The sequence below is a fragment of the Stenella coeruleoalba genome, assembly GCF_951394435.1.
Source record: "Stenella coeruleoalba genome assembly, chromosome: 10".
NCBI classification, from domain to species: domain Eukaryota; kingdom Metazoa; phylum Chordata; class Mammalia; order Artiodactyla; family Delphinidae; genus Stenella; species Stenella coeruleoalba.
Window position 1 is genome coordinate 75,581,124 of NC_137156.1, and position 27,368 is coordinate 75,608,491.

At 42.4% G+C, this 27,368-nt stretch overlaps 1 protein-coding gene across 28 annotated transcripts in view; it reads right to left on the minus strand.

The window, feature by feature from the left end:
* The window catches only part of FHIT (fragile histidine triad diadenosine triphosphatase), a 1,435,777-nt gene that overhangs the window by 244,362 nt on the left and 1,164,047 nt on the right, over window positions 1-27,368 (minus strand). The window lies entirely within an intron of this gene.

A 27,368-nucleotide genomic window follows, 5' to 3' on the forward strand; every position in this document is an offset into this window, starting at 1 on the left:
TCCCTACTTAGGCTTCTTTGTAAGTATGTACCAAGACCAATCAGGATTTTTAGGGAGCTGCTACAAAGGCATTATTTCCAGGGACTGGATCAAATAGCCAATGATCAAAACATAAGGTAAAATCTATTTCATCCTTGAACGCAGAGCACCTCTGTTTTATTAAACACTTACTAGAGTTTTTACATAGAATATGATGCTGTGTACCTCCCTATATTCTTCATCTTCCAAATGGTTTCACAATGCTCTGTGTGTAGCACAGCGAAGAAAGGCACCACAAACAGATGTTATCTGTGCAACAGACAATGACGGCAGCTTAGTCACAGAACAGAGAGAACCTGTGAAAATCACCACCACAACTTTGCAACTGTGTCAGCAGTAAGGACCCAGGCCCCAAACATGACAATGGGACTGAGTATGCTTCTGGATGCAATGATGATGAGTCTACCACACAATTACTAACTTTATTCAAGCTGATGTTATGTTTCTTTTTCTTTTTTTTTTTTGCATTTTATTTATTTATTTTTGGCTGCGTTGGGTCTGCGTTGCTGCGCATGGGCTTTCTCTAGCTGAGAGTGGGGCTACTCTTTGGTGTGTGCGGGCTTCTCATTGCGGTGGCTTCTCTTGTTGCGGAGCACAGGCTCTAGGCACTCTGGCTTCAGTAGTTGTGGCACACGGGCTCAGTAGTTGTGGCTCGTGGGCTCTAGAGCGCAGGCTCAGTAGTTGTGGCACACAGGCTTAGTTGTTCCGTGGCATGCGGGATCTTCCTGGACCAGGGCTCAAACTCGTGTCTCCTGCATTGGCAGGCGGATTCTTAATCATTGTGCCACCAGGGAAGTCCCTAGCTGATGGTATGTTTCTTTAAAGACTGGATTTAATGATTCAACTTCTAAAAGTCCAAGTTATTAACGAAATGACAGCTGGCTAAAAACTGAAAACAAACACATTTAATCCTACTAGTGGCCGCTGTCCCTGATGCTTCACACAGGCAATTCATCATCCTCTCTTTTTCTTATAGAACAGCTTCACTAAAAGGGAAAATTCTCTTATATCCCAAGAACTTCCCTAACCACCTGAATCCACACTCTTTACTTCTTACCTTGAACTTAATGCTTGGTCCTTAAGACATGCCTCCTTGCATTTTTGGCTATTTACATACATTTCATATCCTTCCTACAGAATTACACACCCCTGGAAGAGAGGTATTGTGTCTTACAGAGCTTCTAAATCTGAAGGTTAGAACAACACCTTACAAAGGATGTTACTGTTCAAAACAGGCTCTTTTAGGTTAGTAGTTGATCATTTTCTTTCTTTAAAGATAAAACTGGTTATGTGTGGGCTGTATTTCAAAAGTGGTATGAATATTTTAAAACAATATCAATGTGAGCGTGGAATGCATTTTTAATTTAAGAGAGGCGTCTAGGGCTTCCCTGGTGGCGCAGTGGTTGAGAGTCCGCCTGCCGATGCAGGGGACACGGGTTTATGCCCCGGTCCGGGAGAATCCCACATGGCGCGGAGCGGCTGGACCCGTGAGCCATGGCCGCTGAGCCTGCGCGTCCGGAGCCTGTGCTCAGCAACGGGAGAGGCCACAGCAGTGAGAGGCCCGCATACCCAAAAAAAAAAAAAAAAAAAAAAGAGAGAGAGGCGTCTACTCAGCCTGTGAAGGGGGGAGTTTATGACATCTCAAACACCAGTTTACAAAGGCTCCTCTACCTTCTCAACTTAGAAAACGTTACCTGAGAGAGTCTTCTCTGTAAAGGAAACCTCCAGATTCCATTCTCCTCTGCCCCAGACAATGAAATGTTTTGGTTTAAAAGCTATTGCTGGGAGCTGAGCTTATTAGCCACATTACGATGAGGTTGGGGCTACAGAAACCAGGCTGTGTGAGCGGATCCAGTCGGACTCTGACAACATTTTGTCAGTAAATAAGATCTCATGGGTCCAGGCTTCTGTTCAGCTGTGCCTCTGACTGGATTCTAGCCCTTGAGCAAGTCACTTTTTTTCCTGAGCCTCAGTCACCTCACCTTTTAAATAAAGATCAAATTCACACTTCACACAATGTTGGAAACATAATAATAACACTGACAGTGTTAATAGTTAAATGATAATAGCTAACATCTCCTGAGGCATACTATAGGCTAGCCACTGTGCTAGTCCTATATGACCCTTACCTCTTCTGATCCTCAGAACAACTTTACAAAGCCAGGCATCCCATTATCTCCCTTTTACAGATGAGGTAACTGAAGATGGGAGATGTTAAACAACTTGCCCAAGGTCACACAGCTAGTAAGGAGTAGAACCAGGATCTGAACCGTGGCATTCTGGTTACAAAGCCTTACCCCTGTGCTATTCTGCTCCATGCAAATAAGTTAAAGTATGTGATGTGAAGCACTTTATTTATTATTATTGTTTTTTTTGTGTGAAGCACTTTATAAACTGTAAGTTAGTATATAAAAAACAGTAAAGTATTATTAATACAAATAGATGCTCATTATGGTTTTTAAAAGATGAGGTAACCAACAATTCCTTTAATGAAAGCACACACACTTCTCTCAGTAATACTGACAAGCCACTGTCAGAGAAACAATTAGAATTGAATTAGCACTCATCACAAAAGAAGTTCCAATGACATCATCCCAACCAAAGAACTTGCTCTTCCCTGGAGTTTAGAAAGGAAAAAAAAACAAAAAACCATGGTTCACCTGACAAGAGGAACAAATTCTTGCAGCTCTGGCAACACAAAGCCTCTGAAAGAACAGGTTAAGGAAGGTGCTTCCACTGCAAACCGTTAAGTCCAGCATGAATCCCACAGAGGGATTCACACCACAATGCCAGTTTCCCAAGCATCCTTCCATAAAGCCGTGTCGTATCAAACTGGATCCCAAAAGGGATATAAAGGGCCAGCCACCGATGAGGTACAGCACTGCTGGTCCAGGCTCCAAGGGTCAATGATGAAGCTCATTAACAGAACAGGCTATTTTCCAATCCTCCCTTCAACTTGTTTACTCACTAAGTTACTTTGACACCACACCTGTTTCTGTACTAGCCTGGAAGCCTCCACAGCACAGCAGATGGCAGAGTGTTTGCATAACAAATGTTCTCGAGGGTCAGCCTATGGAAGTGCCTGAGGGGACTGCTGCAGGTGGGACAGGAGGGGCGGCAGGGACCCTCTCCTGGGGCAGCAGCACAGCCATCAGTCCCAGACTCTGCTGGAGAAACATCCCACCCCGTAAAGGCCGAATAAGTCTGAGCTCTGAATGTTCCCAGCTCTGCTCCTCCTTCTGACAATCCTTTCCAGGATAACAAAACTCAGTGGCTATAAGAGCAAGCTACAAAGGAAATCTAGTGGGGACATTAAGAATATATATATTAAAAAAGAACAAAACCACATCAAATTTAAAACTTAACCTCAAACACAATTCCAGCTAAACTTCCAACTTTGCTCTCTTAAATTTAACTGAGGTTTAACTCTCTTAAGTCTAAACTCTTCGTAACTCTCAAATCTCAATTCCTAACTCTCAAGTTTCTTAATTCTAATTTCAAGTCAAGCTTAGTCTCTTGAAGAGGGAAGTCAAATTTAACAGCTGATTGGAATCAGTTCCTGTGACTTGTGAGCCTGGTTTAAGGTCACACCTAGTCTTCAGAGGTTAAGAAAAGCCCTACTTTCTCTTATGCAAATTTGACATCAGAATGATGTCCTATCTTGGCTGCGCTGTGGAAGAAACAGTTGCTCAATCATGCAATTTGCCATTTTTTAAAGAATCCATGATGCAAGGAATGTAACATAAAGCTCCCCAATGGAGCAAACACCCACCTCAGGGGCCACACTTTGCAGACGACCTGCGTGTCAGGAGGGAATATCCGGCTCACCCCCTTTCCCCAGTGACACCTGGCAGACTTCACTGTTTTCAACATGAAGAACTAGCTCTGCACGCTTAGTTCCATTTGACTAGTGAGTCAAGCTTTGTTGCTTGGAAACCAACGAGCTCGCCATTAGTAAGAATTTGGGACCCATTAACAGGGTGACTTGAGGGCACTGAAAATAAACTGAAATCCACTATAATTCCTCTCCCAGGGTTTCCTCTGATTCTCTGATCAGCCTTCCTTCACGCAGGGGTGATGGTAAAACTACCGGGGTGATGATGACAAAGCAAGTGAGAAAAATGCTTTGAGGGCAGGGACCACATCTCCGTGTTCTCTGCTGTCCTCACAGAAACTGGAAGAGAAGCTGGCCTGTAGCGGCTCTCAATAAGTAATTGGTCCTTACCAATAGAGTGCACCGAGCACTGTGTACCAAGTTCCCCATTCGTGGCCTCCTGGAAAACTCACAGAATCCTCTGCAGGAGGGAGTCATATTCTTATTTCAATTTCACAGACAAGAAAACAAAGGGAGAGAGAGTCAAACCACTTGCCTAAAGCCGCACAGCTAAGAGTGAAGGGAGCTGGACTCAATCCTGAGAGCAAACAATTCTTTTAAGTGAGGGAATTATTTTTCAAACTCCAATCTCTCAGATGGGGAGGATGTGGCTCTTTGGGACCCACTGAAGTGGAAGACAACAATTCAGGTAAATTCAGTTGAGCAGTCCTTGGACAGGAGTTAGGGGGCCAGGAGACCCCTGAATTAAATGCAACCTTGTGTATGCACCTGAATTTTTCCACAGAAAATGCTCATAGCTTTCAGACTTGAAAGATGCTATGACCCCTCCAACGTTTAATGAATCAGCTTCTTTTCATTAAATTATGCTGCTAATTGTCACCCCCCAAAGATTCCAAAGGGCGCTAAGTGCATTCTGTATGCCTGCTAGAAGGGAAATGACTAGCATGAAAGTTTGGTGGGTATTAGATATGAAAACAGTCAGTCTCTGCAAACACCCCAGATGTGGAAAGAGCCCTCAGAGATCATCACTTAATTAAGAATATTCAGAATTCACTGCCTTGTTAGCATTTGTTCTCAGTGACACCTAAGAGCAACTCTATTGACAACCAACTGATCTTGGGGATAGTTGACACCCTAGGACCCCATATCATGGATTAGATTCGGTGGTCTTCAAAATATGAAAAGGAGACAACAAATTCCACCTTAGAGCAGTGCCTGTCAACAGGGTCTTTCTAACTATTTCATTTTCTGTGATCTTCTTCTGCAGCAAGAATATCCAAGCCTAACGCTCTGTACTTGGGGAAACCACCCTCATGCTCAGCAGACATATACTGAGACTCTACTATGCTCCCAAAACTGCAATAAACCACTTGCTCCTACGTCATCTGGATAATTCCATGTGATTCTAGGCCACATGTTTAAAACTGAAGAGTCACCAAACAGAGAACATCTAGATGTGGGGAACCCATCTGTCAAAGGAGTAGAAACCATGCTGCGTACACAGTTAAAGGCACCGATGATTCCTTACGGGGAGGACGGCACATTTCTTCCAACTCCTACAAGGTTTCCAGAAAGGAGAGGAAGTACACAATTATTCCAGAATGCCCAGACTCCAGAGAGAAAGGTGAAAGAACAATGCTGTTTCACAGAAAGAGAAAAAGAAGAGGAGAAGAAGAAAAAGCAGCTGCGGCAGCAGCCAAAGCAAACTTTTCCAACTGTAGTATCCAAAATGGAACGAGACAGCTGTTAAAAAGTAAGCTAGCTGTCACTCGAGTCATTTTACATGGATTTATACATGAGCTAAACTTAAGACTCTAAAACACAAAAGATGGGTAAATACAAGATGACTGTACTAAAATACGAAGAAACAAACACATTTAGTCAGTGCGTGACCCTTTAAAGCTAGTATGTTGATTGTGCTGTTTACAGGGAAGAATGTGATGTTCACAAATCAACTCATCACAAATTACACGCTTACCAGGTCTATTAACCTAATGACCTTGGGAGTCGACTCAGGGTCTCCCTTAACCTAACAAGCATGCTGAATAGAATCAGTTAGGCTGGCATTTAAAATTACAATTTATCTAACGTATTCCCCCGCCCAATTCCTGTCTCCTCCTAAGGCTCAAGAAACTGTTCGGTGATCAATAGGTGCCCTTAACGCTATGGCGCTCTCTTGCGCGCACATGCGCGCGCGCTCTCTCTCTCTCTCTCTTTTAAGCATTTCTATTACAGATAATTTATTAAACCTTAAATTTCTTTCCTATTTGTAAGTTTCAGCAAAATTTAGTCAGGTTTCAACACTGAGTGTCAAGGGATAATTAGGACAGTTAGCAGTAATTTATCATTCCTCAGCTGGGTTTTCAAGCTTCCGCTGACTGCGTGTAGAAATCCGTTAGCCAGTTCTACGCGGATCACTAAGAAATCTCCTTTATCTTTGTGCAAACTGCTTTTGCATTTAACTGAAGTGAGCTGAAAGATGAGCCAATCCATTCCTGAAAATCTAGCCACCAGTATGTGTGTCATCCGACTACGGCTGAGGCCGGGGCTTCAGATGAACTACTGTGTTGCCTAATGGGTGTTAAGCTGCCACGGGCAGCTTTTTTCCCACCTGCTATGGCTTAGAAATGTAAACCAAGCAGTCTGACTTCAGGTTAGAACTTCAGAAAATATGCACAGGAATCTATGGACAGGCCAACAGTACATTTTACGGAGCAAATATCGCCTCACACATAGTCCACCAACGATGAAAAGCCTGGAGAAGGCAGGGACAACAGCTCTGCACCACTTCTGTGCAGAAGGATTTTATCATGCCTGAGCTGAAAAGGGAGGACCTTGTGTTCTTTCAAGAGACTCATTTACTAGATGGTGAAAAATGAATGGTCTGGGTAATTTCATTTCAAATTGATTTATTTCTAAATGGGGGAAAATTGACACTTGGTGAAGAAAGTAAAAAGCAAGTCTCTGGGAAGAGCCAACTAGTCTCAGGCATAACCCAATTATTTGAACACAGAAGGCAGGGTGCAAGGTCACCCAGGAAAGTCATTCCTTGCAATGAATACCTTCCTTTTCCCCTCCCGACAGACTCTCAGAAAAGTATACACTGACACATATTTCCAGTTTATTTCTGACACCTAAAACCTAATCAAAGTTCACTTTTAAAAAATCTAATAGTTATTCGCAATTAGAGTGCACAGCAAATTAAATCACAAATTTCTCTATCCTATCCCTGGTTGCCACGTTCCTAAAATACAACTTTCTTCCCTGTAGCACTTTATTTAAGTCTCGGAGGCCAGGCTTGAAAGCAAGTTATGGATTTAAAGAGTTGCTAATGTGGCCACAGTAATTGTTCTGAGCCATATTTATGACTTTATTGGATCTTACAACAATCAATAATCCATCGATGGGACTTCTCTGGTGGTCCAGTGGTAAAGAATCCGTCCTGCAATGCAGGTGACGTGGGTTTGATCCCCGGTTGGGGAACTAAGATCCCACATGCCATGGGGCAACTAAGCCGCGCGCCACAGCTACTAAGCCTGCGGCGTGCCGCAAACTACAGAGCCCGAACGCTGCAATTAAAGACCCGACAGAGCCAGAAAAAGAAAAAAAAAGAAAAAGAAAAAAAAAATCCATCGATGTCCCTGACTCTGGGGTTTTCTCACAGTCCACAAATGGGGCAGTGGATTCATTTTTAATGTACACACTTAGCACTCCCTCCCTGAGAGAGTCCTGCATATATTAATAAAGGCCAAGAAATGAATGGCATTGGTGTGCATACCTTACCTGAAGAAACAGCTGCAGGATAAGATTTAACATGAAAAAGAAGGGGAAGAATAGACTAACAGGGCCCATTTTGTACAGCACCACTATGGTTAAAGTTAATGGAATTGCTCTGTGGTCATGCACCAAAGGGAGCCTTTTGGAAGTTAAGTTCTGCTAGGGCCATTGATTCACAGACTTTCGCTCAAAGATTCCCATTGGCATGTGATGAGTACTGCAGATATGCAGAAGCACTTTAGAAACTGTTTACTCAAACTGCCAGTTAGGCATATTAAGGAGTAACAATAACTGAATATTTTAGAGTAGATGATCAAATTGAGGATGTTTTCCATTGGAAGTAGCAGAAAATTCAACTCTTCCTGAATGAAACAATAGGGGAACTTTATTAAATCATCTAAACAAAAAGTCTAGATGTAGTGCAGTCTTCAGGGCTGGTTAATTCAGCAACCCAACAATGTCACCAAGGATCCAACTTCTTTCAATCTCTGACATGCTGGCCTCAGCATCTGGTTCATTCTAAACCAGGTTGCCCTAGGAATCCTAAGATGGCTGCCAGCAGCCGTCAGGGTTACTGCTTCCCTATTTATAAGCAGTAGTAGAGAGTAGAGAAAGCATCCCGTCCCACAAGTCCTCCATGATGCTGGGAACAACTGTTCCTGAAGCCGAGAGAATCCTACACTCTAAGTGAGAGTTAGGTCAGAATTAATTCAAGTCATCACTGCGGCAGAGAGCTGGCTTAGGCCAGGGATGGGCAGCCAATGGGCCAAACGTGGCTCACCGTGTGCTCCTGCAAATAAAGTTTATTGGAATACAGCCACATCCATTTGTACAAATTCAGTTACATATTTTGTATAGCTGCTTTTGTGCTGCGAAGGCAGTTATATAATTGTGACAGAGACCAGCTGGCCCTCAAAGCCTAAAGTGTTTACTATCTGGCCTTTTATGAAAAAATTTGCCAACCCCTGGATTAACCAAACAAGGTTAACACCTGGAACTAGAGATGGATTCAAACGCATCCTATCTCCTTGGCTGCTAAATAATGGAGTGTGGGGAGTACGTTGGGGAGACAACCGGCACCCAGAATAGACTAAGACCAAATTATTCAAATTCCTAGAAACTTAAAAACCAAATCGATTTAGGGGACCCATCATATTGAGCACATATGAAATATCCTCTGCCCTTAGAATATAATCCGAACAACAAATACATTTAAAATAGAGTTAAAACTCTTTACAGTGGTACTGTATTTATACTGGTAGAAATATTCTCCTGTCCACCTCTTCAAACTTATCTTCCACCACTTCTCTCTCCACCCCAAAGTCCTGCCATGTGGTCTTCAACAATCTCCTAGATTGTGCCAAGCTCATCTCTGCTGCTGTTTCCTCTGCCCAGAAGCTCTTTCTTTCCCAGCTCTTTACTTGGCGGGAGCCCTGTCATTCCTCAGGTCTCAGTTTACAGGTCACCTCTTCAGTGGGCCTTTTTTGACCACCCTACCTAAAGCAGCCATGCCTCCCCTATTCCGCTCCCTCCCCCCATATTACCCCCTTTCACAGCACCGCTTAAGCCTTTCTAACACTCCTCAAAATCTGCAATTATTTTATTTGCTCATTTTCATGCAGAGGAAGACAGACAATAACGTGAGAGTCATTCCTTGGCTGCCCTTCCTCCCACTGTACCCCAGTTCCCAGAAGTGCCTGACCATAGTAGGTACTCAGTAAACACTTAACTGGTAGGAGGAATTCGTATGAACTCTACAACTTCTACAACTTGCTCAGTCTTCCTCTCTTATAGCCCTTATTTCAATGATTATCCTTAAAGACAGACAAGGACTACGCCTCATTCTTCTTGTTCTCCCAGGGCCTGTGACAATACTTGGAACATGGTAGGCATTGGCCGAATGAATTAAAAAATGAATGCTAGATATAAAAGCATGAGCAGGCAGGATGCTCATTTCCTGGGAGACAGGAACAGGATACTTTTGGCAGTGAGAGAATTCTCATCCTTGACCACAGAGCAGAGCTGTTCCAAACTGGAAGAAGCCACCTTACAGCACACTGGGTTCCCAGGTGTAGAGGAAGATGAAAGACCAATTTAAAGGCTACAGAGGGGGAATCATTTGCAGAAGAGAAGATACTACATGACTTTCAAGATCACTTGCCTCTCTGGGATTCTCTGAGTCATCCCAGGCTCATGAGTTTCTTCCTGAAGAGTTAGTTTCATCCCTGGTCATGTGATGGCAGAGCTGAGCTTGGAATCACATTGATTCCTTGCAAGACTAAAGAGCGTCCTCAAAATTATACTGCTAGAACCTGATTGCATCTGGGAGTTTATACCATTTATAACCAACAGATGAACTGAAACACAAATAAAAGGCCCTGTTGGGTTGTTTTTCAGAGCAACAGTCTAGAAAGTATGACAAGAAAATATTGTTTTCAGGGAACAAGTGCTGATATACAGACTCTAGGGTGGGAGATTTGAATGTGAACATTAGGGTAAATGGATTTCACCATGAAGTAAAAGAATATTGGGTGAGTTCACTTTGCTCATTCACTGTTGTTTATTCTTCTAAACCACTTCAGCAAGGTCAACATCCTCAGCAACTTCAGGTTTATTTTTCAGGTAACATCAGGAACAAGAAAAGCTTATTCGAAAGAATAAATACAGGGGAGAGAAATGTGGGTTTTCATTACCAGAATGCAATAATATTATCTTTATGTTGAATGAGCCCAGAGGGATTTCGAACCATGATGTTTGTCCTTTCCCCCTGAGGTTTGGGATTAATCTGATTCAGAAGGCTTCTAGCAATTTGCATCTCTATCTCCCTGACCTTCCTGGATGAGCAGCTTCTCTAGAGAGGGGATGTGCTCTGAGACTACAGGTATAGGATTGATGCCTCATGACATGTAAAGTTAAAATCTCAAAATTACCCTTTCCCAGTGCTAACATACTTCACAAAGAAATGGCGGGAGAATTTCTCACTGTGTTTGGCCCGAGGGCCATTACAGATTCTCACCAACCCAATGTTTTTCACTCAAATGTCGTTAGGGAGGTCATTATTCTAATTCTTCCATATCTGTGGCTCTGCAGGTTGCCATGACTATTATTCATTAACCTGCCTTCCATCTCACCCAGGCTTGGTCATCACACCCTTAGTTTTCCAGCTGCATTTTGAGTTTTGAGAGTTACTCCAGTAATGGCTTTGGCATGGGCAGAGAGGAGGCCCTGAAAGGAAGTGAATAATTCAAGATGAATTTGGGAGTTAGAATCAAGTCTAGGTCATCTCGACCAAGAATCAAAACGTATTCATACAAGTGAATAAAACAACAGTTCATAAATCTGGGTTACCACCAGAATCAACTGCAAGTCTAGGTCATCTAGACCAAGAATCAAAATGTATTTATATAAATAAATAAAACAGTAGTTCATAAATATGGGTAACCATCAGAATCAACTGTGGACTTTTTTAAGACCATTTTTTATGGGCCCCATCACCAGAGATTTGAACATAGGAGGTGTGAGGACTAGTTATATGCTAAAGACAAAGACAGAACAAAGAACGGACGATCAGAGTCATTTCCCAATGGAAAATTCTTCTGATGGGACCCCCGTGAAATAAAAATTATAGAGATTGTTTCCTGTATTTTCTTTACAAAATATAAATAATATAATAGAAAACCAGGAACGTATTAGGTATGTAGTGAAAGGCCCCTGGGTATCCTTTACACCCCTTTGTGTGTTCCTTCTTCTTACTGCCTCATTCTAGAGGCATCCCGACCCTATGTTGTCCATTTCTCTAAGCAATATATAGATCCGCATTTTTTAGACTTAAATAGATAGGCTATAAGTAACCCTCTTTTATATTTTATTATTTCTGCTGTGAGTACTGAAACAAAAGTTTGCAAATTCATCTGGATCTGTTTTAGCTGAAGTGTCCAGTTTCAACCAAAGCGCACATTATTTTAGGGACTTTTCACTCCCCGTTCTGTATTTAAGGTGTATAATGCGGTCTGTAACAAACAGCTCACCTATGAAGACTGAAGTGACCACTCATATTTAATTAAAACTATTGAATCCTTGTCCCACGATTCATTGGACTGAGTTTAGTTACTTATTTTTTTTAAAAAATGGACATTTTAGACAAGACAATTATTTACATGTCACAGGTTTAAAACTTTGAACTTGAAAGGGTTACATGGAGTTAGAAATTTTATACATAATGTCTTAGGCCTGAAACATACACAGCAAAATAGTGAGAGAGAGAAGTGTCTTCAGTGATTATTTACTGAAAACCTAGTATTTCACTGCCCTTACTATATCAACAGAGGCAAGAAGGTGATTCTGAATAATAATGCCTGTAGCATTTTAGGGTCTATAAAGCACTTTGCCTTTCACAGGATATTTGATTTGACAGTGATTAAATAAAACCCCCAAACTCTGAGCATCAGGTAGAAAAGACAGTTCACTGAAACCTGTGACACACTGACGCTAAGAATGCAACTGTAATATTTGCCACATTTTGTGTCATGGATCTCAAAATAAATTTAACAGCCAAATATCCACTTTGCTCTATGTCAGGGCCTCCAATTACGAAAGGGATTTGTTTGGTAGCACTAATGAAAGATTAAACATCTAAAACATATAATTCTGCTGTAAATTGACATACACCAATAAAGCAGCATTTAGGTTAGTTAACCTCCACCTGTACAATAAAAGTAAAGAGGGAGTCCTCTGGGTATTTTTAGATGGAAGACACATTATTCTAAGCAGAGAAAAATAATGCTGAACGAACCTGTGTTCAGGGAGACAAAATATTTACAAAACCTCTCCTTGTACATCTTGTCTATGCTTACTGGGTGCAAGGTGTTTTTAGGAACATCTAGCCAGATGATATAATGGAAAGTTGAGCTTTCAGACAAGCCTGGGTTTGAATCCCACCTCTCCTGTTTGTAACTTGTGTTGTCATTGTTGCTGTTGTTGATAAGTGACTACCTCCATAAACCTTGGTTTTCCCAAGTGTAAAATATTAACGCCCAATTTTGAGAATTGGGAGGATTAAGTGAAACTTATAAAACTAATAGTAAATATTTACTGAGACTTCCCTGTGTGTCAAGTGTTACATTAAAGGCCATTTACATGTATTTTAGTCCATCTGATTGTCACAACACCCCCTAAGGGGCAGGATACTATTAAGGCCCCCATTTTATAAACTTATAAATAGATGCTGAGACTAGGAAAGGTTGACTTTTGCAAGAGTCATAGAAATAACAGGTGATGGTTCTGGGAATGAAACCAGACCGTCTGGTTCCAGAGTCCTCCCTCTTCAGCAGGACTTTAGTTCTGAAGATCACATTTCCCCTTCACCCTCACTCCATCTCCAGCATCCCCCATCAGGCCCACCTAAGCTGCCTGTGAGTTTGAGAAAACAAGGATAAAATAAGCAAATAGGAACGGGAGAATAACAGGGAGATTAGTTAATGTTTCTTTCAGTGCTTTGATCCAAATGGCATCATGCAAATCAAAATTAACCAATTAGAAATGGAAAAACTCAATGATTTGATAGTTACTTAGAAGAAGGCTTGAGGGTTTAGTATGAGAGAGGACGTTTCCCACAGGGGAATGACAGGCTCATCTTCCCTTCTCCTGCCTAGAGAGCCAGGGACCAGGGGTTTTGCCTCCAAATCACCAGGAGGGGAAGGAGAGTCAGAGATGCGTACCCGCCAAGGGGAAGAGTGGGCTTGGAGGCATCCACTCCCACCTGTACGCCCAAACCCTGAGCACCAAAAATGATTTTGGTTTACCAAACTCAGGCAAATTGGGTTCATTTTCAGAGCAGAGATGCAAATTATAAGGCAATTGCACAAGATAAAAGCTACTGTATCCTGAAGATACTAATTCTTCAGCAGTAAATACAAGCATTAGCTATAAACAAAGGCAAGACACTTTTCTTCATGGCTTTAATCAAAGGATAAAAGTTCTCTGGCAAATTAAAGCTCTCTTGAACTTTCTTTCCAGATGAAAATAATAAATACCAGTCAAGTAAAATCAGTTTGATTTTTAAGATGTCGGTTTCTCCTTTCTCTGCACAACAAATATTAGGAATACTTTTGGATTGAAAGCAAGCCGCCATGTGGCCATTCCTCCACATCTTGTCACTTCTTTGCTAAGTGGCTTTGCACTGGAGTGACGTATACATGAACATCACTTACAGTGTCTGTTAAAATGCAGAGTCCTGGGTCCCACATCAGACCTACTGAACCAGCATAGGGGGCAGATAGATTTCTGTCCTACTGGAACCTATTTCGAGTAATTGTTCAATACACTGTTGGCTCAGGAGCACAACTTACTCGTTACCACTGAGGGGTACAGCAGATGTTAAAAGTATCTGGGCGGAGGTTTCTCACCCCAGTTAATAAGGCAGATTTCTGAATGTTCAAGTGGTCAATTTTATAAAAGTTCAAACTAGTTATTCAAACTACACAAGTGATATGATCAGATGAAATTTTTTTTAAGAATTTAAGCTAAAAGGCAATAATTAATAGTGAGAGAATTTAGTGTATAATTAAGTGAACTAGGCAGGGCCACAAACAACCTCTATACCACAAACATTCTCCCTAAGTGACACCTTAGTCTGTCTCAGGGACGAGAAAACTGAGAGTAAGATTAAAATTAAGAAACATGCATAATGTCCTAGGGAAAAGATGTGGTGGGTTGGGCGTTCTATTCACATCTTCATAACAGTTTCCTCTCACCATCACTCAATACATTTGATAGGGTTTCCCCCATTTGAAAAATGAGGAAATGAATGTTCAGAGAGGTTAAGAGGCTGGACCAAAAGTTACACAGCTAATAAATTAGTAGAGCTAATACTCCTATGGAGCCTCTGACTAATGTCAAAGTGTATTAACACCTGGACTTTGAGAGCTAAAGTGTCCTCTAAGTTCATGAATTGAAAAGATTACCAAATCTCCTTGTGGAAGGGACCAAAGAAACTCCTCAGTGAATGGAAGACTTTGTTTGTTTTTTTAATTTTTAAATCACAGTTCTTTAAAGAATTCCTTTCCTTGTTCTTCCCAAAGCAACCTGAAAAAGTAATTGCTAATGTATCAACAGTTAATAAGAGACACTTCCCACTGCATTAACGCTATAAAGTTAAATATGTAAGTAGAGGAGTCAAGCACCGTAAACAGAAGAGTGTAAGCAAGCATATTTTATAAATAGCTCTTAAAAATTCTAGATTACCTGCCTGCCATAAATCTCTCTCTTCAATAACCTAAAGCACTCTCCCACCCAAAGACACACGTAATAATTGTTCTAAAAGCTCATATTAAACTTATTCAGTAGCATCCCTTTTAAAGGACTGAACATTGCCTTAATGATTTGACTAGCTGGAATTACATTTTGGAGTATGATTTGGGAACTTGATTAGTGGAAATTCTGGCCTTTGTCAGTGATGCCAAAATATGAGAGATTCCTGATAGAAATTCCAGAAAATCCACACCTCTGACTGCTCACTGAAATACTAGGACATATCATCTGCTTCTTCATGTTAACTGAAGTTAGAAGCTTAGAAGTATTTGTTCTATCATGCTAAGTACCATTATCATCTCCATTTTCCTCCCCACACTGCCCAAGAGAGCCACGGTAAACAATGGTAAGATGCAGGTTCTCACGAAGCTTACATTCTCCAGGGACTAAAGAAATAATATGAGTACAGGAAAAAAAAAAAAGTAACACACAAACAAATAGACAGTGAAGAGGGCCTTGAAGGAAATAAAATAAGGCATGGACAAAAAATGTTGCCTGCCATTTTAGTAAACAAAGAATGCTGCCTGCCATCAAGCCGTCAGCCAGGGCAGCAGCGGGCCCTACAGTGCACCCTGAGGACAATTCAAGTTGGAGAAAAACAGGATACTGGCCTTAGATAGTGAAGACACAAGTCAAAGGAATAATATCAATGAGCTGAACTCTTGCATCTTCCCGTACATAGAAAAGCACTGAAAAAGCATTAACTTGAGATGTCTGTTTTTTTGTGATTATCAGTAATCTTTTGATGTTTGACTACTTTTTTTTTTTTTTCTTTTCAGCAAAACTCCTATATATCCTGGTTCCTCTTTGACCTCTTGGGAACAGTCCCTCAGAGCTCTCTGAGAGGCTGTCTTCCCAGGCTATCGTGCTCAGTAAGGTCCCCGAATAAAACACAACTCACAACTTTTAGGTTTTTGTCTTTGTTTTTAGTCGACCAAGGCAAATGGGATAGGAAGTAAAGGGTTTAGGAGGGCTACTCAGAGGGGAGGGGCTGGTCAGCGAAGGCTGACGACCCAGCGACATATGGGTGTATAGGTACATGATAATATGGATATGCATATGGTGATATATGGCTGAGACCAGAAGAAAGGGATCATTTCTCAAGCCTGCAGGATATGAAAATTGCTGCAATAATCACCTGGTGGACAGCAGCGCCCTCCTACTTTTAAACTCAAATGGGAGAGTTAATAAACAATCGAGAAATAAGAGGTCACATTTTTAGGGCTTCCCTGGTGGCGCAGTGGTTGAGAATCTGCCTGCCGATGCAAGGGACACGGGTTCGTGCCCCGGTCCGGGAAGATCCCACATGCAGCAGAGCGGCTGGGCCCGTGAGCCATGGCCGCTGAGCCTGCACGTTCGGAGCCTGTGCTCCGCAACGGGAGAGGCCACAGCAGTGAGAGGCCCGCATACCACAAAAAAAAAAATAAAAGAGGTCCCATTTTTAGTTTGATATCTCCCTTTCGTTGCAAATGCCTTACTGAATAAGCTAGGCCACCCTTGTTCTTTGCAAAGAAGAATTTAAAGCCCACAAAACAAAAAAGCCCTAAAGGGGCGCCACGTTCAAGAGGCTCGCTCAGTGGTGCACTTCCGCTAACAACAGCAAGGGAAGGGATCATTGCTGGGCTTATTGCTCTTACCACCCAACATGAGACAAAAATGGTTTAGGGCCCAGGCGGGGCACCAAGAGTCAGACACAGAAGCAAAGAGAAAGGAAAGAGTCACTGCGCTTTCCGTGGCAGGCCCTCAGATAGTGCCTCATAATGTTCAACTGTGTGAATTTCAAAATCTGAAATGCTTAGTCATGATTTGTAGCTTTCAAAACCTGGCCACTAAATACTGACCATGTGGTATTGAGGCAGGAGGTAGATGGGCCCCAGGCTAGACATTGACAACTGGCCGGATCCTGTTCACACTTCCTGGGGTGAGAAGAAGATGGGCTTGAGGCCTGACATTCATTATCAGCCCCTTGTTTACATTTCCTGAGGCAAGAGACAAACTGGCTCCCGACTACATACTTATGAGCGGACTCCTCTCTGTATTTCGAGATCTGCGCTTTGATATAAGAAACAACAACAGGAATAGGGTAGATAACCGGACATTGGGCACTTTTATGGCAGGGACAGAGAGGGGCTAAACTCTGCTAAAAGATCAAGAGGTCATACATTTCCCATCCTTGAGGCAAGGGAAACATTGCACATGCGCAGAAAGGCTCCTTGGGGGTCAAAAGGAGGGGGCACACCCCATAATACGTAATGCTGAGGCCATCCTATAGACCTCTGGGCTGAAATCCACCTTGGAAAAACGTTGCACACGCACGTTGGGGAGGGTCCTAGGGCAGGGCAGGTGTGGAAATAGAAACCAGGTAATTGGCCAAAGGTAAACAAAGACCCGGAAGAACTGCCCTATATGAATGACCTAACCACCTCTTTCCTGGCTTCTCCTCATGCGGGAGGACGCCCACACCCTTCCTCTCCCGTGTGCATCTCTGCCTCGCTTCTGTCCTAAGTAAAACAAACTGTTTCTCTGTGTGCTCTCCCACCTGTTGTTGTGCTATGTCTCTAATAATAAACTTGTACCTGTTTTTACAGTTTTTGCTTCCGTGAGAAATGCATTTTTCACTGGGGACAAGACCCAGGGTGTGTGGTGGCCAGGATTCCTGGTTTTCATCCAGGCTCCCCAGGTTCAATTCCTGGGCAGGGGATTAAGATCTCGCTTCACGCCACCACTCACTGCTGCTTCTCGGAGCTTAGCTTTACTCCCTGGAGGGGCTGTCTCCTGCCTTCCTTGGGTCAAGGTTATGTGGCCATCACCACCTACTACTTTATCACCATAAAGCAGCAAGGCTGGTAAATATTTACATTCTGAGAAGAATCATGAGGCGCGCTTTGTTGGGAGCCAAGAAGTTTTCGCCATTAGAAGATGGCCGACACCCTGCTTCTCTTCCTGATTTATGAGATAGAAGTTCGCGCCTAAAATGAAAGTCCGCGCACGCAGCACCAATGATGATTAGCCAAGTACTTCCCTCATTCTGAATCCCGCCCCCCTTTCTCTGCAGTGTATAAATACAGCTACCGCAGCAATAAAAGTTTGAGGCTTGATCAGGATTCTGTCTTGCCTCCATTCTTTCGCATCTCCTGCCCTTCCCCCTTTTTTCAACCCCCACAGGTTCCTCCTCGGACTCACAAGGATTTGTCCTGCTGGTCGGGACTCCCGGGGACGCCCGGGGCCGTACACAATTGGCGCCCAACGTGGGGCTCGAGGAACGGATCCTGACGGAGGTAGCACGCTTACGAACGCCTGGCCAGGCACCCACTGAGCCGCCGCGAGACTTACTCGAAAGTGCAGCTTGATTAGGTCCCCGGAGGACTGGCCGCCCTTCGGCAGTCGTGACCTGAGGATAAGGTAAGCGGAGCTATAAATATGGGACAGGAATTGAGTTCCCATGAACTCTTTCTTCAGGGGATCGAGGATTCCCTCAAGATGCGGAAGATTAAGGCTAGAAAAAAAGATTTGCGTGAATTTTTTATGTTCTTGTCTGATGTTTGCCCATGGTTCCCACAGGAAGGGACAATAGATAAAAAATGCTGGAATCGTGTAGGAAATTGTTTAAATGATTATTATCAAACCTTTGGGCCTTCTAAAGTGCCTGTGACTGCATTTTCGTATTGGAATTTAATTAGGGAGATTCTCATGGGTCATTTTTTTGACCCCGATGTCCAAAAGGTTGTAGAGACCGGGGAAACAATTCTTAAAGCAGCCTCTCGTCTCCATTCAGCTTGTCCATCCGTTACCATTGATATGGGTTCAAATGAAGAGTTCCCAAAAATTCCAGAAACCGGTCATCATTATCCCACAGATGATAAAGTTATCCCAAAGATTTATCCTTCCCTTACTGCTATTAAGGGTGATCCCAATGATGACCAGCTTTCCCCCCAAGATCAGGAAACTCTCGATGAGCAGGCTGCTCGTTATCATCGCAATGATGATCCCTGGGGATTCCCCCTTTTGAAGCCTCCACCATCTTATAATACTCCTCATCAGATGCCTGCCTTTAGCGCCCCTGCTCCCATTGCCCCCCTGATTGATCCCCTTCGACAGGCTAAGATGGCCTTAACCCAGGAAATTTCCTCTTTGAGAGATGTTTTACAACAAAAACGGGAACGCTTGGATCTCCTAAAGGAGCTTAAGGCCCTTGAGGTGGAGCTTACTTCTTTTAATGTCTCGAACGGTCCCAATAAACCCCCGCTTCGACAAAAACCAGGATCCATTAAGTTAGCCTTCCCTGTTACTCGCAGTCAAAATTTACCCACTCAAGGTGAAATTCAAGCTGAAGATAGTGAGGAAGGGGAAGAGGAAGAGGGAGAAGAATCTCCTGAACCTGATGAGGGACCAGATATTCAGAATTCTTCTGGGGGCGGCCCTTTTGAACATAAATATCGCCGCCTCAATTTAAAACATATAAAAGATTTAAAATCTGCTGTCAATAATTATGGGCCCACAGCCCCTTATACATTGGCAATCTTGGAGGGATTAAGCGATCGCTGGCTGACCCCAAATGATTGGCTTACCCTGGCTCGGGCCACCCTTTCTGGGGGAGATTTTGTTTTATGGCGCACTGAATTTGCAGAAAATTGTAGAGAAACTGCCCAAAGAAATGCTGAAAACAGAACTTCCCGATCATGGACCCGAGATAAATTACTTGGCCGTCCCTCCTATGAATCCAATGAGTCTCAGGCTGCTTTTCCCCCTGGTTTGTTGGCTCAAATACAACATGCTGGCCTTAAGGCCTGGCACCGTCTTCCGCCTAAGGGTTCGCCCACAACTTCCTTGGCAAAAATTCGCCAGGGACCAGAAGAGCCTTATTGTGAGTTTGTTAGCCGCCTCACGGACGCCGCCGAGCGTGTAGTGGGTGATAGTGAAACTGATAATGCCTTTGTTAAACATTTAGCTTATGAAAATGCCAATCCGGCCTGCCAAGCTGCCCTTCGGGCTCATCGTGGTGGTAGCCTGGCTGATTACATTAAGTTGTGCTCCGGAATTGGTCCCTCCCATTCTGTTGGTCTTGCGATTGGAGCTGCTCTAAAAGATTTTATTAAAGATACATCCGTCCTAGATAAACAACAAAAAACTTGCTATAATTGCAAACAACCTGGACATTTTGCCCGGAATTGTTCATTACATAGACAAGGACAGTCATTAAAGGCTAACCCACAACAACCCCAATATCAATCCCGGGCTCCTCCCACCACCGTTTGCCCTCGTTGTAAAAGAGGCAAACATTGGTCTTCAGAATGTTTTTCAAAAACGGATATAAATGGCCAATTGCTCCCCAAAAAACAGGGAAACTTTTCACGGGGCCAGCCCCTGGCCCCTTCCTTGGAACCAAACCAAGGGGCAATTCGGTTTGTTCCTCAAAAATCTGGACAAGTTCCCTGCACCCAGATGTTGGCTCCCTCTGTCGAGCCACACCCGGAAGCGCAGGATTGGACCTCTGTGCCTCCACCGACTCAATATTAGTCCCAGAACAAGGAGTACAACCAATTCCCACAGAAGTTTATGGCCCCCTGCCCCCAAATACTTTTGGTTTAATTTTAGGAAGAGGTAGTTCCGCTTTGGCTGGCCTCCAAATTATACCTGGTGTTATTGATAATGATTATTCAGGTCAAATTACCCTTTTGGCATCTGCTTTACAAGGCCCTATATCAATCCCTAAAGGTCAAAGGATAGCACAGTTAGTATTGTTGCCCCTAAATTCTTTAAATAAGAGCCATACTAATTGTCCTAGAGCAGATGCTGCTTTTGGCTCCTCAGATGTTTATTGGGTCCAACAAATTACTCCTGAAAGGCCACTCCTAACCCTGTGGTTAGATGGAAAGAAATTTGAGGGTTTAGTCGATACAGGAGCCGATGCAACAGTTATTTCGGAAAAATATTGGCCCTCCTCTTGGCCTTGTACAGTGTCTATAACTCATTTACAAGGCATAGGACATTCTACCAATCCTAAACGGAGTTCTAAAGTTCTTACATGGATAGATACTGAAGGTAATACTGGACAGGTACAACCTTATATTTTGCCACATATCCCGTTGACTCTTTGGGGACGTGACATCCTGTCACAATTAAAGTTAATCATGGCCAGCCCCAATGAGGTGGTGACCCAACAAATGCTAAACCAAGGGTTTCTACCAGGCTTAGGCTTAGGAAAAAATAATCAGGGTATTATACGACCTATTTCCCTGGTATCTAACATAAATCGCCAGGGCCTAGGCAGTTCGCCTTTTTCTTAGCGGCCATTGACCTTCCTGTGCCCCATGCGGACAAAATACGATGGAAAACTAATGATCCCGTTTGGGTGGACCAATGGCCTCTAACAGAAGAAAAACTTACAGCTGCCACAAAGTTAGTGCAGGAACAATTGGCCGCTGGACATTTAGAAGCCACTACTTCGCCATGGAATACCCCTATATTTGTGATAAAAAAGAGATCTGGCTCATGGCGACTTCTCCAAGATCTTAGGGAAATTAATAAAACAATGTTTACTATGGGAGCTTTACAGCCTGGCTTGCCTTCTCCTATTGCCATTCCAGCTAGCTATTTTAAAATCATTATTGATCTTAAAGATTGCTTTTTTACTATCCCTCTCCATCCTCAGGATAGAGAGCGTTTTGCATTTAGTCTCCCAGTAATTAATTTTAAAGGCCCAATGCCACGTTTTCAATGGAAGGTCCTCCCGCAGGGTATGGCCAATAGCCCCACCTTATGTCAAAAATTTGTTGCACAAGCTGTAGACCCTCTTAGGGCTCGTTGGCCTGGTATCTATATCATTCATTATATGGATGATATTCTTTTGGCTGGAAAATCAACTGATGAACTCCTTAAGTGTTATCAAGATTTAAAAGATAATCTTGCTTCCTCTGGCCTTCAAATTGCTTCAAATAAGGTACAATTAAAAGATCCATACTATTATCTTGGTTTCGAATTAAACAAAAAAATAATTACCACTCAAAAGATATACATACAAGTATCACATTTGCAAACCCTCAATGATTTTCAAAAATTTTTGGGAGATATTAATTGGCTACGACCGTATCTTAAACTTACTACGGGAGAGTTAAAACCCTTATTCGAAATTTTACAAGGGCCATCAGATCCCTTGTCACCCCGTAGGCTGACTAAGGAGGCTAAAAATTCTCTTCAATTAGTAGAAAAGGCCATTAGATGTCAACAGATTACCTTTTTAGATTATGGTCGTCCCTTTAGTTTGATTATTTGTGCCACTGCACATACACCCACTGGAGTCCTATGGCAAGATCATCCCCTCTTGTGGATACATTTGTCCGTATCTCCTAATAAAGTGCTTAAGACCTACCCTTCCTTAGTAGCACAGGTTCTTACTTTGGGCAGAGAAAAAAGCCGTCAATTTTTTGGCAGAGATCCTGATCATTTGATTCTCCCCTATACCAAAGAAGAGCTTGGTTGGTTATTACAAACTGATGATAAATGGCTTGTTTCCTTATCCCCCTTTCAGGGTAATATTGATAATCATTATCCACCTGATAAGCTCCTTCAGTTTGCTAGAAAACATCTGTTTATATTTCCCAAAATCACTTCTGCTGTTCCTCTGGGAGATGCTGCCCTAGTATTCACTGATGGATCATCATCCGGTGTTGCTGTATTTGTTATAAATAATCAGCCCTATAGGGTACAGTCCCCCTTTTTATCAGCACAACTTGTTGAGCTTTTTGCCATTCTTCAGGTTTTTGAGATGTTACAGAATATCCCCTTTAATTTATATACGGACAGCTCATGTATAGCTTTGTCCGTCCCCCTTTTAGAAACTGTTCCATATATTAAACCCTCTTCCAATGCTGTTCCCCTTTTTCAACAACTTCAAAGTCTTATACTTCGAAGACAAGCGCCTTTTTTTATTGATCATCTTAGGGCTCATACAGATCTTCCTGGACCCCTCTCTCAGGGCAATGATTTAGCTGATAAAAATGCCCGCCTGATGTGCACCGTAACCTCTGATTCTGTTTCTCAAGCTACTCAATTTCATCAGCTACATCATGTTAATGCACATACTCTTCGCTTAATGTTTAAGCTTACTCGAGAACAATCAAGACAAATTGTAAAAAATTGTCCAGGGTGCGTTACATTTTTACCTCTTCCACATCTTGGGGTAAACCCAAGAGGTCTATTACCTAATGAAATCTGGCAGATGGATGTTACCCATCTTGCTAAATTTGGAAAATTAAAATTTATTCATGTGTCCATTGATACCTTTAGCGGCTTTATATATGCCTCCCTTCAGGGAGGAGAAGCCACAAAAAACATTATTTCACATGTGCTCCAATGTTTTACAGTTTTAGGCAAGCCTCAAATAATTAAAACAGATAATGGGCCTGGGTATACCTCCCAGGCTTTCCAAGATTTTTGCACCCGGCTTCAAATAAAACATCTTACGGGAATTCCATATAACCCCCAGGGTCAAGGCATAGTAGAAAGAGCCCATCAAACCCTTAAAAATACCATTTCCAAGCTTAAAAATAATGATTTAACTGCTACAAAAAATTCCCCAAAAAATATTCTTAGTCATGCCCTGTTTGTAATTAATTTTTTACAATTAGATAATAATGGTAGATCTGCCGCCGATCGCCTTTGGCATCAAGAAACTAAAAATCAATATGCACAAGTTATGTGGAAAGACCCTTTGACCTTTAAATGGCATGGACCCGATCCACTCCTCATCTGGGGGAGGGGATCCGCATGTGTATATAATACCAAAGAAGGTGGAGCACGCTGGTTGCCTGAGCGCCTTATTAAACCTATAAGTTCTATAAAGTAATAAATTTTATCCAGGGCCCTTTTCCCTGAGATTGTATTTCTTTTTCTTTTTCAGAAAAAGATGGAGACCCTCCTAATATTGAAAGAGCGGCAGAGACGACATGAGCTATCCGTTGTGACCCTGATCCTGTCATCTTTGCTGGTTGTTGGACAGGCTGAAAGCACTCCCCACTTGCCTCAAAATTTAACCTCATACATTACCATCGCCTCGCCATTACAGAAGCAGAACCAAAGGATGATTCTGGCTGCCCCTCCACTGGAGCGGCATGAAACAGAGACATGCCTACCCCCCTCTTTGATGGAGGGTATGGGTACCGAGTTGAGTGTGGCAGCAAAGCATGCACAAGGGAAAACGTGTATATATGTATATACAAGGTAATCTCTGTTATTCCCTGTGAGTATACCTGAATTATGATAGAGGTTGGTATCTAAACATTGTTTTTGGCTTTTAGTAGCTAAGATTATCTTTGGCTCTGCCTCTCCTCCCCAAAAGATACCAAGAGCCGATGAGTGTGGACACACATACCTTGTCCACGGGAGGATTCAGGTCACTACTCCCTCACTCGGTTAATGCCCACCTCCTTAAAAGAAATAAAAAGGGAGGAAATGTTGGGAGCCAAGAAGTTTTCGCCATTAGAAGATGGCCGACACCCTGCTTCTCTTCCTGATTTATGAGATAGAAGTTCGCGCCTAAAATGAAAGCCCGCGCACGCAGCACCAATGATGATTAGCCAAGTACTTCCCTCATTCTGAATCCCGCCCCCCTTTCTCTGCAGTGTATAAATACAGCTACCGCAGCAATAAAAGTTTGAGGCTTGATCAGGATTCTGTCTTGCCTCCATTCTTTCGCGTCTCCTGCCCTTCCCCCTTTTTTCAACCCCCACAGGTTCCTCCTCGGACTCACAAGGATTTGTCCTGCTGGTCGGGACTCCCGGGGACGCCCGGGGCCGTACACAGTGCTTGTTAACAATGAAGATTCCCAAGCCCCAAACACAAAGATTCTAAATCAGGAAATTTAGAATAAAAACAGAATCAACCTCTTTATTAACGTAACATCAAAATTAATTCTCAGGTAGGTAGCATAAGAATAGTTGGTAGGTAGTATAAGAATCACACTTAGAAAAAATAGATTAGACAACTTGTGATATGTAGACTTGGTCTAAAAGGACAGTTTTCAAAACTTTGCCATCCACTGAGGTTTTAGTTTTCTGTACAGCTGACCCTTAATACTTGGGGGTTAGGAGTTGCGACCCTCCCTCGAAGTAGAAAATCTGTGTATAACTCAGAGGCAGCCCTCCATACACGCAGTTCTGCATCTGCACATTCAACCAACCACTTATCTGTAGTACTGCAGTAATTACTACTGAAGAAAATTCCTGTATAAGTGAACCCTCACAGTTCAAACTCCTGTTATTCAAAGGTCACATGCATATGGATGTTTTCTTTTAGCCATTTAATATTACACAAACGATTGTGTGTAATAGAGATGGCCCTGCTAATTCATATGGGGGAAATTAGGGATCATATAGGAAACAACTGAAAGATGTTCAAAAGAACATAATCTGCCAATTAAAAAAAAGAACTGTAAAAAAAAAAATCAACTTAAGCTAAATGACAATGGCAGTGATGATAAGAACCACATTCAACAATTTATATATGAGTGCCATACTCCAAAAATTACTCCATCACCCCACCATCAAAGCTAACAAAAACCATTAAAACTTTTGGCCCGATCATTGGGACATGAAAAAGTAGTCAGTACTAGAGTCAGAAAGTCTACAGCCATGGTGCTCAGCCCTGCTAGACTCGGTGTTTGTTGGGGTTTTTTATTATCATTCTTAATTAAGATATATCTCAAATAACATAAAATTTACCATTTAAAAGTGTACAATTCAGTGGGTTTTAAACATATCCATAATGTTGCACAACCATCACCACTAATTCCATATTTTTATCACCCTAAAAAGAAACTCTTACCTGGTAGTAGTCATTTCTCCTTCCCTTCTTCCTCCAGCCCCTGGCGACCGCTAATCTACCTTTTGTCTCTATTCAGTGCCTGCCTGTCTAGGAAAATGCCCCGTTTAGATTAACGTCCCATTCAGATTCCCAAAATAAAATTTTGAGATCATATAACCTATATATTCATATAAATTTCAGATATGTTTATGTTGTGCAGACTATCGATCTCTGCATGCCCCTTGACACGGTTTGAATTTCTCCCGTGTTACTAGCTATGCCTCTGTAGCGTTACTTTCAATGGTGAAGGAATTTCATCAAATAGATACTGCACAAAGCACCTAACTAATCTGGTGGTGTTGTAATTTATATTTGAATATTGATTTTTAAAAAAATGTAGTGGGACTTCCCTGGTGGTCCAGCAGTTAAGACTCTGCCCTCCCAATGCAGGAGGCCCAGGTTCGTTCCCAGGTCAGGGAACTAGATCCTGCGTGCCCCCGTGTGCCGCATAAGACCCGGTGCAGTCAAATAAATAAATAAATGTTCTTTAAAAAGAAAAAAAAATCTAGCAACCAGGTTTAAACATTTACATTTTGTATTTCCAAAAGCAATTGCAAAACGAAGCTACCGTATTACACGTTTGTTTTTTGTTTTTTTTTTAGCATCGGCATGTTTAGAAGCCTGGCACGGAGGTGGGGGAAAGCTGTGAAGCCCCTCTGCCCTTATCACACTGTGTGTCTGGAGCAAGGCTAGCTCTTTTTTATCATAAGGAATTTGGTGGCCATCTCTGTAGGACATTTGCTCCTCAAAAGTATTTCCCAGAGATTCTATTATAAAAGTCCCACGGTAGCTGTGTTAAGCATTAAAACCATATGCAGACGAATATCAAAAGAGGATGATGTTTAGTTGGCATTGTTTGGTACCAAGCATCACCTTCCTCACTCACAGCCAGTCTCAAAGCCATAAAATCTTATTTTGCAAAATGTAACATAAGCACCCCAGTTAGACTTGCTTCAGATTTCTAACACGAAAAAAAGAAAAGAAAAAGAATAAAAAGGCCTCTTCTATAATTTAGGTGTAGGAACTAACTGCACAGGCATTTGCATTTGTATGAAGGGGGCTGACACTCAGCTTCAGAATCAGCCAGGATTTTATTCTTTTCTTTTACTTTATTAGGGAAGCAGAGACTGCTGATAAATCTTCCTTCCGTCTTCTGGCACACTTAAAAACTCATTTTTGAGCTCCACTGACTCCATTATGTTGAACTTTGGTATTAAGTACAAAGGGAGGAAAAGAGCAGGTGTGTGGGTGGAAAGGAGGAGAACAGAGGGAAGCAACGGGCGAGGAGTGAAGGGACAACCATGGGGCCACCATATCTGTGAGCCCTCCACTCAGCAACGGCAAAGCAACAATATACAGTGCAGAGAACCAGAAGGCTGCCACAGAGGCGCAGGCTTAACAGGAGACCCACAAATCCACATGCGGCGTATGTCCTGTTTCCTAGACACTACCTCCCATGAACTCGTTTGACTTCCGTTTCTGTTTCAGGACTCCATGATTTAGTTTCTGTTTTAGCATTTGAACAATAATAATTTTACTACAAAAGGTA